Source organism: Acinonyx jubatus, chromosome D2, assembly GCF_027475565.1.
Source record: "Acinonyx jubatus isolate Ajub_Pintada_27869175 chromosome D2, VMU_Ajub_asm_v1.0, whole genome shotgun sequence".
NCBI lineage: Eukaryota > Metazoa > Chordata > Mammalia > Carnivora > Felidae > Acinonyx > Acinonyx jubatus.
The window spans coordinates 59,174,673-59,192,360 of record NC_069393.1 but is presented as its reverse complement, the minus strand read 5'-3'; the positions used below and the strand labels follow the sequence as shown (position 1 = coordinate 59,192,360).

At 39.7% G+C, this 17,688-nt stretch overlaps 1 protein-coding gene and 1 pseudogene across 13 annotated transcripts in view; both read right to left on the bottom strand.

Annotated features, from left to right (window-relative positions):
- GBF1 (golgi brefeldin A resistant guanine nucleotide exchange factor 1) overlaps nt 1–17,688 on the bottom strand; it is a 120,086-nt gene that overhangs the window by 33,692 nt on the left and 68,706 nt on the right. The window lies entirely within an intron of this gene.
- LOC128312639 (60S ribosomal protein L37-like) lies at nt 3,195–16,035 on the bottom strand (annotated as a pseudogene).

The following is a 17,688-nucleotide window of genomic DNA, read 5'->3' as shown; positions in this document are numbered from 1 at the left end:
AGGGCTAACTGCTCTGAGATGAAGGAGCAATTCATAATTTTTATTTTACAGATGAGAAAAATAAAGCTTAGATAAACTACATGATTGGTTCCAAATTACACAGCTGATAAGAAGCAGAGCCGGGATTTGAACACGGTTTCAAAATCTGTGAAACCATTAGATATATTCTACCTAATTACCAGCACGTACTCCTGAATTTAGAAGGTTTCATACCAGGTCTGAGAAGCTGCACTACACTGGACTAGCTCTCCACACTGCTGTATAGCGTCTGCATTTCTAGATTTGGCTGTGCTCCAGCCTTTGAGAGACCAGCTCCTTGAAAGGCTTCCTAAATTGCCCAGAAAGATTTAGGGACAAGATCAAGGCTGCCCACATTTAGAGACAAAGAAAGCTGGGTTTTCTGAGCACGTTCACATTCATGCAAATGCAGGGAGCTTCCCACTCAATTCCTACCACTCCCCTCTTTGAGTAAACATTCTCCAGCCTGGCTGCTCCTCAGATTAATGCTTTAATTAATTGGCAGATTGGGTAGCATTTTCCAGGCCTGTATGTACAGTGATCACATCAGCTGTGTAAAACCTGCTTCTTATCCCCCACCTACCCCCACCTAAAGATGTACAATTTGCAGGAAAAACCTGGAGAAAAAAAACCTTTGTGTGTGTGAGGTGGTAGAGGGTTGAACTATGCAAGGAATAGAAATACTAGAAAAAACGGAAATATATAAAATACTTTTTTAAAGCACATTAAAAAATGTAAAGTCATCTAGTCTTGCTGCTTTAGAAACATAATTATTACATATGATTTGTTCTGTCATTTTAAAAATATGGTTGGGGCACCCAGGCAGGTGAGCATCTGATTCTTGATTTCAGCTCAGGTCAAGATCTCACAGTTCATGAGATCGAGCCCGTATCGGGCTCTGCGCTGATAGCTCAGAGCCTGCTGGGGATTCTCCCTCTCCCTCTCTGCCCATCCCCTGCTTGCACACTTGCTCTCTCTCTCAAAATGAATAAATAACTTAAAAAAAAAAGGTCATGTTTAGTATATTTGAGATATAAAAGTCTAGATGGAAAAAATAATCTTTAATTGAGAAGTGGGGCAGGGAACAGATATTCTGAGCTTTCATCCAGTTGCTATAACTGTACTTTCTAGAAAGACTAGGGAAATTTCACAGCCGTGGTTTGACACTTCCAGAGCCATGTACACCATTGTTTTTTTAATTTGGTAAAATCGACTCTTTTTGGTATAGTGTTCTATAAATTTTTTTTTTAATTTTTTTTTCAATGTTTATTTATTTTTGGGACAGAGAGAGAGCATGAACGGGGGAGGGGCAGAGAGAGAGGGAGACACAGAATCGGAAACAGGCTCCAGGCTCTGAGCCATCAGCCCAGAGCCCGACGCGGGGCTCGAACTCACGGACCGCGAGATCGTGACCTGGCTGAAGTCGGACGCTTAACCGACTGCGCCACCCAGGCACCCCTATAAATTTTAACATATGTATAGATTCCTGTAATCACTGTGAAGATGTGACAATTGGGATACAGTACATGTTCTATATGAACTCCCTCTTATCTCTTTATAGTCACAACTTCCTTGCCACCCCAACCCTTCTCAACAACCATGGATGTATTCCCCCACACTGTGGTTTTATCAAGAAGGTCATAAAATGAAGTCATACAGTGTGTTACTTCTGAGACTGGCTTCTTTCACTCAGCATGATGCGTCTGAGATTCATCTAAACTGTTGCACAGATCAATAGTTTGTTCCCTTTTTAATGTTGAGTGGTATTCCATTGCATGTATGTACCACAGTTTGTTTATCCTATCCATTCACTAGTTGAAGGACATTTATTTGGCTTCTCCAGTTTGAGGCGATTTTGAGTAAAGCTGCTATACACATTCACATACAGGTTTTTGTGTGAAGAACATCGGTTTGCATTTCTCTAGGATAAACACCCAGGAGTGGGATCTCTGGGTCAAAGGGTAAATGTATGTTCAGCTTTATAAGAAACTGCCAAACTGTTTTCCAGTCTCTGTGTGACTTTGCATTCCCACCAGCAGTGAGAATTCTGGTCTCTGCCCATCCTCTCCTGTACTTGGTATTTTCAGTATTTTTACTTAAGCCATCCTAGTAGGTAGGTAGTGGTATCTCCATGTGGTTTACATTTGCATTTCCCTAATGGCTAGTGACACTGAACCTCTTTTTTCATGTGGTTATTTGCCATCCATGTATCCTTTTTGGTGGACATGTGTGTTCAAGTCTTTAGCCCATTTTTTAAAATGAATTATTTGTTTTCTTGCTGTTGAATTTTTTTTAAGTTTATTTATTTATTTTGAGAGAGAGAGAGAGAGAGAGGGAGAGAGAATCCCAAGCAGGCTCCGCACCATCAACGCAGAGCCTGATACGGGGCTCAAACTCACAAACCCCAAGATCATGACCTGAGCTGAAATCAAGAGTCAGATGCTTAACCAACTGAACCACCCAGGAGACCCCTTACTGTTGAGTTTAGAAACTTCTTTTTTTTTTTCTTCTAAGTTTTATTTATCTATTTTGAGAGAGAGAAACAGAGGCAGCACCAGTGGGGGAGGGGCAGAGAGAGGGATAGAGAGACCCCCAAGCAGGCTCTGCACCATCAGCACAGAGCTGATGGGGGCTCAAACTCATGAGTCCCAAGATCAGACGTTTAACCAACTGAGCTACCCGGGAGCCCCCTTACTGTTGAGTTTACAGACTTCTTTATTAATTCTGGACTCAAGTCCTTTACTGGCAATACAGTGATTTACAAATGTTTTCTCCGAGACTGTAGCTTGTCTTTTCAATCTCTTAACGGTATCTCTCATAGAGCAGGCATTTTTAGTCTGGTGTATCCATTTTTTTCTTTCATGCATTATGTTTTTGGTGTCATATCTAAGTACTCTTTGCCTAATCCCAGGCCACAGAGACTTTCCTATGTTTTCTTCTAAAAAACATATTGGGGTGCCTGGGTGGCGCAGTCGGTTAAGCGTCCGACTTCAGCCAGGTCACGATCTCGCGGTCCGGGAGTTCGAGCCCGCGTCAGGCTCTGGGTTGATGGCTCGGAGCCTAGAGCCTGTTTCCGATTCTGTGTCTCCCTCTCTCTCTGCCCCTCCCCCGTTCATGCTCTGTCTCTCTCTGTCCCCAAAATAAATAAACGTTGAAAAAAAAATTTTTTTAAATATACAGGTTTATGCTTTTTGTTTTACATCTGTGATCTATTTTGCGTTAATTTTTCTACAATGTGTGATGTTTCAATGGAGGTTCTATTTTGTTTTGCATATGGATGTCCAGTTGTTCCAACAACATTTCTTGAAAAGAAATTCTTGTTCCACTGAATTGTCTTTGCACCTTTGTCAATCATTAATTGGCCTTATTTTTGTGAGTGTATTCTAGGTTCTCTATTCTGTTCCACTGATCTGTGTGTCTAACTCTCTGAAAGTACACTGTCTTGATTAGCTTGATTCTAAGTCTTAAAATAAGGTAGTGATCCTTCCAACTTTACTATTTTTCAATACTGCTTTCAGCATTCCGGTTCCTTTGCCTTTGCATTTCAACATAAATTTGTCTGTATTTACAAAACAAATCTTGTTGGGAATTTGATAGGAATTGCACTGAGTCTATAGATCAGTTTAGGGAGAAATTACATCTTTACTAAGTTGTGCCTACCAATTCATGGACACGGTAGTCTCTGTTTATTTATATCTTCCTAATTTCTTTCATCAGTATAGTTTTTAGCATACAAATTCTATATATGTTGTTAGATTTATATGTAAGAATTTAATTTTTATTTGGTATGTTTATAAATGATACTGTGTTTTGTTTTCAGATGTTTTAGTATTTAGAAATGGGACTGATTTTTTTGTTTTGTTTTGTTTTAAACCAGAACATGTATTATGTGACTGATCATTGAAATCCTTAAGATGAACTGGATACTGCAAAAGTTGCCCTCTTGGGCTTAGATGCCATTCTTTCACGGAATCCATGCCTGAATCTGCAGTATACAATTTTTAAGTGCCTCATTAGACCGTCCCAGTGGTATTTCATCTTTTAGCCTTGGCACTCCAGTTTTACTTTCTCTTCTGCTTGGCAGGATAGCCGTAACTGCCACAGGTTGATTTCTGAAGGTGGTAGGCCTTAGAGTCACAGCAGTGTCACAACATGTGTGTCTTATTGCAACACTTTCCAAACGATGATATCCCCTTCATCATCTCATTTCTGTGGCCAAGATCAAAGAGATGAAGTATGATTGATTTTTGTGTGTTGAACTTATATTCTGGGACCTTACTAAACTCACTTATTAGTTTTAGGATTTTGTTGTTGTAGATTCCTTGGGGTTTTCTACATAGACAATTATGTTATCTGTAAATAGTGAGTTTTATTTCTTCCTTTCTAATAATGCACATGCCTTTTTATTTCCTTTTCTTGTCTCACTGCACTGACTGGGACTTCCAGTAGCGTGAAAATAAACATCTTTCTTTGTTGCCAATTTTAGGGTAAATGCATTCAGTGTTCCACTGTGAAGTATGATGTTAGTCATATGTTCACTACCAGGAGTGGATATTATATTTTATCAAAAGCCTCCTCTTCATCAATTGATATGATGAGTGGTTTTTCTTCTTTAGAATGTTAAGATGGTAGATTAATCGATTTTCAGATATTAAATCATCCTTGCATTCCCAGGATTAAACCTTACTTAGCCTTGGTATATTATTCTTTTAATATATCGCTAGATTTTATTTGCAAATCTTCTGCTCCATAAGGTGAAAGAGCTCACTATGGCATGAGAGGCCTGGAGCAGTCAGGAGTGATACCATATAGGAGCTTGGACAAAGTCCCATAGAGAACTCTCTGGAGGCTCTGGATGTGGCTCACATAGTATATAATCCAGTCAACGGACAAGTGATCATTAGTCTCACTACTAACAATAGCCAGGCATACAACACCCAAGCTCATCTGTCAAATTAGGTAGCTGGAATCTATAACTGCTAAAATACATTCATTCTAGCACTTCTATTGTGTGAGTCAATGCTTATGGAGACTTAGTGATACAAAACTAGAAGAGCTGGATTTTTTTTTTTTTTAAGATTTTATTTTTAGGTAATATCTACACCCATTGTGGGACTCAAACTCACAACCCGAGATCAAGAGCTGCATGCTCCACAGCCAGGTGCCCCAGAGCTAGACTTTTTAATGAGCCTACCAGGAACCTTCATTATCACCCTCACTCCCATACCCCTCCAAAAAAAAGAGAATCGTGATATATACAATTAACTTTCCCAAGAGTTTGGTCTAGGCAGAATCAGTTTTGCTCTCTAGGTTCAACTGCTGATTGCTAGGAGCATCAGAGACATTCTAACAAGAATATCCCCTGCAGCTTTTGGTGGTGGGGGGGAGGGAGGTGGGGATGGTGGGAGATTGTGCTTCTAGCAGGGCACCACTTGTAAGGTCCTTTCCTTCCTTCCTTCCTTCCTTCCTCCCTTCCTTCCTCCCTCCCTCCCTTCTTTCCTTCCTCCCTCCCTCCTTCCCTTTTTCTTTCTTTCTTTCTTTCTTTCTTTCTTTCTTTCTTTCTTTCTTTCTTTCTTTCTTTCTCTCTCTCTCTTTCTTTTCTTTCTTAATAAACACTATTTTTTTTTATGTTTATTTATTTATTTTTAGAGAAAGGTACAGCATGAGCAGAGGAGGGGCAGAGAAAGAGAGAGACAAAGAATCCCAAGCAGGCTCCCCACCATCAACACAGAGCCCAACATAGGGCCCAAACCCACAAACTGCGAGATCATGACCTGAGCCAAAATTAAGAGCTGGATGCCTAAATGACTGAGCCATCCAGCTGCCCCAAGATATTTCTGATTATTTTTTCTTTTTAAAATTAAAAAAAAAAAGTTTATATTTATTTTTGAAGGAGAGACAGAGTGTGAGCAGGTGAGGGGCAGAGAGAGAGGGAGACACAGAATCTGAAGCAGGCTCCAGGCTCCAAGCTGTCAGCACAGAGCCCGACACGGGGGCTTGAACCCACGAACCATGAAATCATGACCTGAGCCGAAGTCCTACACCCAAAGGACTGAGCCACCCAGGTGCCCCAGGCATTTCTGATTTAAGAGGTACCTCTTTATAAACACATTAGTAAACACATTTAAAAAAAACAAAACTGGAATTTCAATTCATAATCCTGTTAAGATGTTCAGATGGTCCTCTAAAACAGTGCTTCTCAAACTGTCTGTGGTTAAGGGCCAATTTTTCCCCCTTTATATCAATCCATTGCGGATCCATTGTTTTATAAACTATAATAAAACGAACTGCTAGAGAATGAAATTTAAAAAACAAAGACATAATACAATATAAGCTCTATTTTATTATTATAACATATATAAAATTGTCAACATATATAAACTGTCAAGATGTTATAAAAGTTTCTAAGTGTTTTCCCTCAATTTCTGTACACATCCCACCATGTACCAAGCAGCAGTTTGTGAACCTAAAATGGTTTACAGATTATACTTTGAGTAAAAGTGCTCTACAAAAATAAACCCTAATTTTCAACTGGCCTTTCTAGAAAATGCTCCAAATCCTACGTATTACAGCTAAGATAGGCCCTAAAAATAATTTATGAATGAGAGATTTAAGATTTAGAAAGGTTAAGTAATTTGTACAAGGCTACAAAGCAAGTTAGTGTTGGAACCGAGACTAGAAGTTGAGGGCACTATGTAAAAACATGAACCTCTGAGCAGGATTCAAATTCTAGTTCTGCAACTTAATGGCTGTGTGATAGATACTAAATTTTCAAAGACTGTATTTTATTAGGTGTTAAAATAGGTGTTAGAGAATTAAAATAAATTATATTTAAAAACAAACAGCAGCTAACATTTATTGAGCATATACTATGTGTCAGGCACTGTGCTCGGTAATTTACACATATTATCTCATGTAATACATGTAAAATATGTTGTACAATGCATGGAATAAAGTGTAATGAATATAACTAAGATATTATTATTCTAGTTTTTTAGTTCTGGAGTCCCAGTCCAGGATTCTTAATACTCTAAGTTACTGTAAGTTCAGTTTATTTCTTAAGATTTAAGTAAATATCAAAAACTTCAAAGGCAGGTCTTCTATCTTTGATTACTAAAGCTTAAAAGGGATAAAAATGAAGGATAGATGCCAAGATAACTAGTAGTTATTATTTACGTAGGGTGCAATTTGGGATAGCTCTTTTAATTTCTGAGGGTTTCAGCTTTTTCTAAGGTATGCACAGTTATCATAGAAAGGAAGAGGCTTCCCTTTTTAAACAAATGACTGAAACATTCATCCTCTTTTTAGAAGAGATAAAAATAACAATATTAATAGCAGCTACTATTTATATTACCTTGTGCCATGCCATGTGCTAAGCACCTTATATACCTTTTCTCTTTGTAATTATCCCCATTTTGAAGATGAAAATGAGACTTAGGAAGTAGATCTACTCTTCAGCTAAGACTGTACAACCAGCAAGTGGTGTAAGTAGGAATCAAATCCAGGTTCATGTGACTCCAAAATCTGTGCCCCTAGCTATTCAACTCCACTGCTTCCTATGAAGCCAGAACAGAAAATTTTCTGGTGCTCTGCCGCCTGGCTCAGTCTGCCCTGGGAATGAGATTCAATTGTCTAGATCTTCTTCAGAAGAGTGAGAAAAGCTGCCTGAGTCCTTCAGGGGAAAGGTGCCATGATGCTGCTCATAGTAAGCAGGCTGATTAATTTCACAACCAAGGAGACATCTGATACCACTGCCAAGCGGCCAAAATTCCCGCCCTGGAAAGTTGTCAACTTCAAGGCACAAACAGTCCAGTAAACAGAGAGTGCAGATCAGGTAGAGGGGTACTCTGAAGGTGACTGGTTCATGTTCCAAGATGGGAAGGGAAAAAAAGGAATGATTACAAGGAGGGGAAATTCAACTCCCTATTGAAGAAAGAACACTTGGGATCCTTCTAGGACTAAGCCACCTGCTTCTAAAACCAAATCTGAGACCTACTTCTGGCTAGTCAGTGCTGAATAAGAACAATTACAACAAGAATTATTAAACTATTTCTGGAGAAGCTCATGAACCACTTCAACACAAAGCAAAGTGAAACCCTTTAGAGATGTCTTGGTGGTACTCTGCTCACACTCTGTTCAACAGCAGTAAGCAGGGAGCTCAACTCCATATATAATGATATTAAAACAGAGAAGTTTCAGTTTGGCCCAATAGCAATTTGAGAGTCTACAGATGTCCCCCAAGTCTCTTGTCTTTTCAGATGATGAGGTGACCTGTCCAAAAGGGAATGAATCCTGACACTGTTTTCTCTTTTTACGTGAGAGCTTGCCATCCTCTCTGATAATCTATGTCAAAGGTCTCAACAGTGGCATCAAGGGCTGCCCTTAGACAAAAGGAAACACTTTCTTATTAGCCTACAGGGGAGCCGTCACCAACCTCTCAGGAGGTTGGTGTTCTCCAGCCTGCAGTAGCCTTTTCTCATTTGGCCAGCATTGGGCTGGCACATTCCTGAGCCAAAATGCACACATAAGCTGCTTTCCCTGGTAGCGAAGCTCTTCACTCCTGAGTGACTCTTGTCAGGGGCGGTTGGGCATTCTCAATTGGATTACGCTGACAAGGAAAAAGGCCTGTGGTATATTATTTCAACACCATTTGGCTTCAGAAATGCCTGTCTCGACCCTTTTGCCCTCAGAGCCTACTTCTCCCTTCTTACTTTCTAGAGGGTCACCAGCCTGCTCCCATCCTTGCTCTTCATCCTGCAAATATTGGCTCATGTTTCTGGAGACAGAATATCGTCACTCACAAGGTGGATCATGTATAACAGACTAATAAATCAGAGCATGATATAAACAGAAGTTCATTTACCCCTCTTGATACTTCTATATCCAGAGGCACAGAACAAAATTATCTAAGCATAAAAAGCTTTTCAGTTTTTGGCTTTTCTGTTTATGCCTGCACATTCCATTTTAGGAAAAAGTGTTAGGTCCTCATATTCTACTTTTCTGACTATGCTATACCCAGGAATATTTCTTGTAAAAGACAAAGCAAGATTGGGAACAATCTACAAATGGAATTTTTGAGATACTGTAATCTCAGGAGGAAGGAGCTGTGCTCTTTGTGGTCACTAGGGGGGACATCAAGTGTAGTGGTCCAAAGCATAAACAAAACTAAACTTTGGTAAAGCCAGAAGCCTCTGGAGTATCTGCCACACCTGCCATCCCTTTATTTCCAGACCTCAAATGTTCAGGTGGGGATTTAGATTTGACTTCAGGAACTGACTTGAAGGAAGACTACCAAAGGACAGCTCTCAGAGAAATGTACTACCTTCCAGACTTAAGGGTCAAACCCAGACAAGGCTTTGCAAACTGCTCTCTACAAGAGGAGAAATAAAATAAAGAAATGTGAGTCTTGGCCTATCACTAACTATGTGACCTTGGGTAAAACACTTCACTTCTTTAGGCCACAGTTTTCTCATCCACAGAGTATTCTTAGGGAAGATGGTGGTGGCAGTAGTTTAACTGAATTCCTTAAGGCTCCTTTAGATCCCTAAAACTTAACAAAAAGCAAAGTACAGTTTGGGAGTAAGTGCACATGAATGCAGACTGTCTGTTAAGAAGGTAGCCCGGGGGAAAGCAATTCGTTTGTCTAAGATCTTGACAGTAGATCCTCTTTTTTCCTTTTCTTAAACAAATGCTTAGTTTCTCAAGGCACCTTTAGATTTGGGATGGGAGAGTGGGGAGATTGTCTTTGATATTATAACTCTTTATGAAACAAAATATGATGATGGCTTAATCACTATCACATCCAGGTATAAGGTGGGTCGATGGGCCAGCTAGAAGATAATGGTACCAACCATTTACACTAAGAAAGGCAAATTATTTCTAATATTTGATCCTTTAAAAATTCTTTGGGAAGTATTCATTTTTAGGCTGATTCTAGCCCTTAATGGCCAATCCAACCTGAATAGCCAATTTAGCTTGATGCTAGAAGCTGCCACCTACCACCCTTTCAAGAATAATACTACTCCACTGTCCAGGACAACAACCTTAATTTGACTCAGACATCAGTAACAGCTACACAGATTATTAAGCTTAATTGTTATACATAGATTATTTTATCCTCCCAATAACCCTGAGAAACAGTATTACTGTTCTTATTTTACAGATAAAGAAACCAAGGCTCTAAATGGTTAAGTGACTTGCTCAAGATCACACAAAAAAATGAAAGAGGCAGAATTTAGAGCCAGGTCTGTTCTGGTTTCCAAAGTCCATGCTCTTAAACACTTACTATATTCTTAAATGTTATACCATGCTATTGCTACAGGTTTACTACTAGATGTATTAACTGCATGAGTCGGATGGCAAATAAAAATTTAAAATTCAAATATCCTGGAATTGAAGTTTCTTCCCTAACTTTCCTCCTCCCTAACTGATGACTAAACACTGTTAGTTATTGATTTTAGTACCGCCACAAGAATTAAGTATCAGGTTTGCCCAGGTTCCCTCCTAATCCAAGAGGAAGAGTGAGGCCCATTTAACAAGGCCGGCAGGGCTAAATGAGGCCCACAGGGACTGGCCTCAAACGTATTGCAGAGGCCCAAGGACAGACTGATCCATCTGTCTTACTGAGAGCAAAGTTTGATGTGTATCAACTCTATAAACACTAGTTTTCACCCTTCTAGAGGAAATTGGCACATATTGAAAGGAAAGCAATTAGATTGTAACATACAGGCAAGCCAGAGCTGCTCTGGTCCTTTACTGTGCCTTGCCATTTTCTGCATACATTGTTCAAGACCAAGCCCAAACTTAAGCAGGCAATTTGAAAGCCCAGGAGAAATTAAAAAACTTGTGTTACTATACTTTAAAACAGAACAATTCACCCCAACTTTATGCAGTCATTACACTTGAAGCAACTTGTTCAATCCTAATTCCTCTCGTATTCTAGTAAAAAGTTCCAGTGTTCGATAGCAAGAAGAGAAGACAATTACAGGTTTATTATCAATTACTATCCTGTCAGGCCATTAAGAGGAGACCCTAGAGGGGCCCTAAAGAGGCAGTAAAAGGAAATGGAAAAGAACTAAATTCTGAATTAACATTAGCAAAGTCTACAGATATGTAAAAGACTAAAGGGTCAAGAGCCAAAACTTCTGGAGAAGATTCAGAGAATCCCCAAAGAGTATCAATTATAGGCCTGGGAACAATCTTCCCTGCCCCTTACGTGTACAGAATCCTATTTTTCAAAATTTATGTTTATTTATTTATTTTTTTAATTTTTACTTTTTTTGAGAGAGAGAGAGACAGGGCATGAGCAGGGGAGGGGCAGAGAGAGCGAGACACAGAATCCGAAGCAGGCTCCAGGCTCTGAGCTGTCAGCACAGAGCCCAACGTGGAGCTTGAACCCATGAACCGCAAGATCATGACCTGAGCTGAGGTCGGATGCTCACCAACTGAGCTACCCAGGTGCCCCTATTTTAAAAAAAAATTTTTAAGTTTATTTATTTAATTTGAGAGAGACAGAGGGAATGAGAGCAGGGGAAGGGCAGAAAGAGAGGGAGAGATAGAGAAAATCCCAAGCAGGCTCTGCAGGGTCAGCACAGAGCCCGACTTGGGGCTCAAACTCTTGAAACTGGGAGATTATGACCTGAGCAGAAATCAAGAGTCAGACACTTAACAACTGACTAAGCCACCTAGGCGCCCCCAGAATCCTATTTGTTCACTTTTTTCTAACAGCTGAAAATGGTTTCTACAGCAGCAGATCATAAATTCTTAGGACATTAAGACTAAGGAATCTTATTCTGCCTCAGCCACTCTTTGCACTATTGGGTTCATCAAGAATTTGATGATAAGGTACATTTCCCATTTTACAGATGGGGAAAACAAAGGCATCAAAAATGTAACCCATTTTTGATGTAACAAAAATGTAACCCTGGCCCCCATAAGGGCCAGGACAAGTGTTCTAACCGCTTGCCATTGCTGTCTCTAAAGACATGTCTGTGAGCTGGAGAATGAACAAGAACATTTTTGGAAACAGCAGTACTCTGAGAAGTCATGTTATTTGCTCTGAAAGGTGCCCAGGGAAACTTTTAGACAGCTGAATCTGGAGGAGCAATCCTAAAAGTGTTGGGAAACAACCATATTCAGAATACATGCAACAGAACCCGAGTTCAGCCAACACCTGTTTCCCCAACAATATCTGTCTATCTGTCTCTTATTTTATCCCAACTGCACACAATACAAAAGCTGCATTATTCTGGTAAAGTTGCATACCAGCCCAGAGCACACAGTTAATGTTTTTTACAGCCCACATGCCTTCTTGTGATGGATGGCCATTTTATAATGAAATACTTTATGCTCAATCAACTAACTTACAAATAATAAGTGTTCCATTACATGCCATTAAAAATAAACCCAAAATCAGGAAGACTCCAAAAGAAATAAGAACAAGAGGACAAGGGTGATTCCTGGAAAGAGAGGAGGGACCCAAGTGTGAATCCTCTGTAACTCTTTCAGGACTAAAGAGGTACAGTCCTAAGGAGAATTTGGTCTAAAAAAGGCATTGATTTCAACAAATGATGTTAGAACAACTGGACATCTATATAACAACAACAACAACAAAAAAGAACCTCCAATGAAACGTCGCACAGTGTAGAAAAATTAACTCAAACAGATCACAGATGTAAACAAAAAGCATAAACCTGTATATTTTTTAGAAGAAAACATAGGAAAGTCTCTGTGGCCTGGGATTAGGCAAAGAGTACTTAGATATGACACCAAAAACACAATGCATGAAAGAAAAAAAATGAATACACCAGACTAACTAAAAATGCCTGCTCTATGAGAGATACCATTAAGAGATTGAAAAGACAAGTTACAGTCTCGGAGAAAACATTTGTAAATCACTGTATTGCCAGTAAAGGACTTGAGTCCAGAATTAATAAAGAAGTCTGTAAACTCAACAGTAAGGGGGCTCCCGGGTAGCTCAGTTGGTTAAACGTCTGATCTTGGGACTCATGAGTTTGAGCCCCCATCAGCTCTGTGCTGATGGTGCAGAGCCTGCTCGGGAGTCTCTCTATCCCTCTCTCTGCCCCTCCCCCACTGGTGCTGCCTCTGTTTCTCTCTCTCAAAATAGATAAATAAAACTTAGAAGAAAAAAAAAAAGAAGTTTCTAAACTCAACAGTAAGGGGTCTCCTGGGTGGTTCAGTTGGTTAAGCATCTGACTCTTGATTTCAGCTCAGGTCATGATCTTGGGGTTTGTGAGTTTGAGCCCCGTATCAGGCTCTGCGTTGATGGTGCGGAGCCTGCTTGGGATTCTCTCTCCCTCTCTCTCTCTCTCTCTCTCTCAAAATAAATAAATAAACTTAAAAAAAATTCAACAGCAAGAAAACAAATAATTCATTTTAAAAAATGGGCTAAAGACTTGAACACACATGTCCACCAAAAAGGATACATGGATGGCAAATAACCACATGAAAAAAGAGGTTCAGTGTCACTAGCCATTAGGGAAATGCAAATGTAAACCACATGGAGATACCACTACCTACCTACTAGGATGGCTTAAGTAAAAATACTGAAAATACCAAGTACAGGAGAGGATGGGCAGAGACCAGAATTCTCACTGCTGGTGGGAATGCAAAGTCACACAGAGACTGGAAAACAGTTTGGCAGTTTCTTATAAAGCTGAACATACATTTACCCTTTGACCCAGAGATCCCACTCCTGGGTGTTTATCCTAGAGAAATGCAAACCGATGTTCTTCACACAAAAACCTGTATGTGAATGTGTATAGCAGCTTTACTCAAAATCGCCTCAAACTGGAGAAGCCAAATAAATGTCCTTCAACTAGTGAATGGATAGGATAAACAAACTGTGGTACATACATGCAATGGAATACCACTCAACATTAAAAAGGGAACAAACTATTGATCTGTGCAACAGTTTAGATGAATCTCAGACGCATCATGCTGAGTGAAAGAAGCCAGTCTCAGAAGTAACACACTGTATGACTTCATTTTATGACCTTCTTGATAAAACCACAGTGTGGGGGAATACATCCATGGTTGTTGAGAAGGGTTGGGGTGGCAAGGAAGTTGTGACTATAAAGAGATAAGACAGAGTTTTCTGGGGCAATGAAACTCTTTTGAATCCTGATTGTCACAGTGGTTACAGGGATCTACGTGTGTCTTAAAATTCATACAACTATACACTAAAAAAAGTCAATTTTACTATGATAATGAAAAGAAAAATATCTACAGAAAGAATTGTAGTCTATGAATCTCAGCTTACTTCATACGCAGAATGGCAACCACGTGATGCAGCCCAACAGCAGACCCTGCATTCCAAGAGTGAGGTCTGAAGATATCCAGATTAGGTGTAAAGGAATGGCCACCTGTGAAGGTGGACCTAAATTCAGAAATGTCCTTTCCCCTCAAGGATTTGTGGAAACGCTAGACTAGCATGGGGAGCTTATTTCTTCTCTCCATGGACTCTTCTAACCAATATTAGAAAAGATTTAAAATTGGAACCTATTCTTTCAAATTCTTCAGTTGAAGCAGCCCTGTAATGATAGATTACACTTCTGTCAACTTTGACTCCACTGAACATGGTTAGAGAAACTACAGTTTTGGTATAATACGTCATTTGGCTTTGGGTGCCTGTACCCTAGCATTCAATTTCTTGCTTTAACCTTTGAGAATTAGTTCCTCAAGGCCTAGGTAAGATAAAGGCAGTAAAAATATAGAGAAATACTTTACCAGGGAATAATTTATCTCCCATAATATTTGACACACAGGATACTAAATCCTACCTGGCTAAAGGCCCTTGGCAAAATTAACATCACTAAGGGAAGTGCTGACTTCTACTGCACATAGCCTCAAGGAAAAGAGTGGGGAGTTAATAAGCAAGGATAAGGAAGGGCGTTCATCTAGCACACAGACTCACCTATGTTCAAGAAGCACTTGGGACACTAAAGGCCCCTCTCCTACATAAACATGTACATCTACCTGCTTCAAATATATCAAGTCACAGTATATACACTATTATGTAGCCATGTCCCGCAAAAGTCTCTAATCCAGCATCCATTAGATTAGGTCTGAATTCTGCTGGCCGAGCCCCAGCCTCTCAGGGGGCTGGCATCAAATAGGGAGGCTGGAGTAGGGTTTCAAACACCTGTTTCAACTTTTTAAGTGTCTGATTCAGCCACTGTTCTCTGGCAGCAGGGACCCTGATGATGTGGGTTCTCTTCTCCTGCCAAATCCTTAACTTAAAGAGCCTAGCTCCTCAGGGGAGAAAAAAGATAGACTGGGTGTTACAGCCACTTTGAAAAACTAATTCTTTTAAAGTTAAACACACATCTACTCTATGATTCAGTAACTTCACTCTTAAGTATTTACCCAAGAGAAACTAAAACATACATTCACAAAAATACTTGTATAGGAATGTTTATAGCAGCCTATTCATAATGGACAAAAACTGAAACAATCCAAATGTCCTTTAGTAAGAGAATGGATAAATATTCTGTGGTTTATCCATACAATTGAAAACTACTCAGTAAAACAAAAAACAAACAAACAAAACAAAGATCAAAACAAACAAAAAACTAGTGAGACATGCAATTAGAGGGATGAATCCCAATGTGCTAAGTGAAAAGAAGCTAGATATAAAAGAGTATATCCTGTATGATTCCAACTATATTAAATCCAAAAACAAAACTGATCTATGATAATATGGCACAGAAAGTGGTTTTGTGTGTATGTATGTGTCAGGGGTAATTTAAAGGGGGCATGAGGAAACTTTCTAGGGTAATGTTAATGGTCTATTTTTTTTTTTTTTTTTTTTGGTATGGTGGTTACAGTGGGTTTATATAAATATCAAAATTTATCAACTAAACACCTAAGATCTGTATATTGTATTGTATATTAATTATACTTCAATTTAAAAAAGGGACAGAGCTGGGAATTTGGGGTAAGCCTCTCCTACTGAGCATTATTTGGAAGAATGAAGATACAGAACAAACTTGGTTCCCAACTCACCATTCTGGGAGCAGAGGCTCAACAGCCAGCTGAGCTGCCACCTCAGTGCCCTTTGGGCAACCTTTGGGGAAAGAAGAGATTTTCAGGTGGTAACTGACATACCCTCAGGGGCCCTGTGCTTCCCGAAGGAGTGTCACTGAAATGTCTTCAACAGTGTTTACTTCCCCATTGCTAAAAGTATAATCAGAGTTCCAATTTAGAAGAAAGTTCACATACAACAAAAGCTATGCCCTTAGTAATTACAACTCAAGTCTTCAAAAAAATTAAATTATAACCAGACTAACAGACAAGTAGGTCAGCACTCTAGTTTCAGAACCACCACTACTGTGTCAAGAGGCCTTGCATAAGACATGGCCTCTAAGCCACAGTGCTCTGTACAATGGACTAGAAGGCTTCTATGTTTCAATTTTAACTCTATCAAGGTATGATTTTATAACTCTTCTAAGTTCATGCAGCCTTCAGGATCAGATGGGATTCTCAGCATTGTTACATAGACTCATTCTTTCACCTTAATGAGGATCTCCAGAGAGATCCTGTGTTATCATGTGAAATGATGTCTCCTTTCTAACACATTTAAGAGTTAGACTCAGAGAGAAAAGCAACAAATCTATGATGTGAGAAGCTGCTTAAACAGCAAACCCAAAGTGGGCATAGGATAAAAGAAGAGTAAATATCCTCAAAATCCAGTAGGAAGATTGGAGAAAAAATAAACAAACAAATGTATGTTGAGTGCCTACTATGTGCAAGGTATGCAATGTACTAGTGGGCACCTTGCACACATTTCATAAGTCCTCACAAGAACCCTATTAGAAAGTTTTTATCTCCATTTTACAGATTAAAAAATAGGAGGTTCAAATAGGTCAAGTAACTGCCCAAGACCACCCAATGGTAGAGATGGGATCTGAACCCAGGTCTATCCAACTCCAAAGTTTATGCTTTTTTCCACAACCATCTGGCAGGAAGTAAGCTGGAGACCCTAGATCTTCAAGGGGGTCTGTAAATCCTAGCATTTTCTCCTTGCAAATAGCTCATTTCATCTATCTTGGGTAGCCCTTGACACTACACAGAAAAAAGGGTTAAACCTACAGTTAAGAAGAGGAAATTCCCTGGAAAATTGAAACACATGCTGTGGCTCTGACTAAATTTCACACCCGTTCTGTTGAGCAACATCCATAGTGTGTGAGAAAAGATTCCTCCCCCCACCCACCCCCCTACCCATACCCCTATCTTTTATGCATTCCATCACCTGCTGCCTTCCTTCAGACCAAGCTAAGGGGGAGGAAGGGAGGAGGACTATACATCTTTGCTTGGTGCATATTTAAGCCCAAGTTAGTAAACCCAGGGTGGGAAGAAGTACTATGTGAAAAAAAAAGAAAAGGAATAACATTTTATTTTATTTCTACTTGAACCAGCATAGGAAAGAGCTCTTGTGACAAGCCATGATGAGAGAAAGGGTTAGACTGGTGCTGGGGAGGAAAGGGGGAGGCTGTCCTTCCTGGAGAGTAGGCAGATTCGGAGAACAAGTACAATTTACACCTGTCCCCTTGTCTGGCATTCCATGATCAAGTGAACTCTGTATTTCTGTCCATGAGAGTTATGCCTCACCAAAGAGAACAAATGGGAAGGTGGAAACATTTTTGTTTT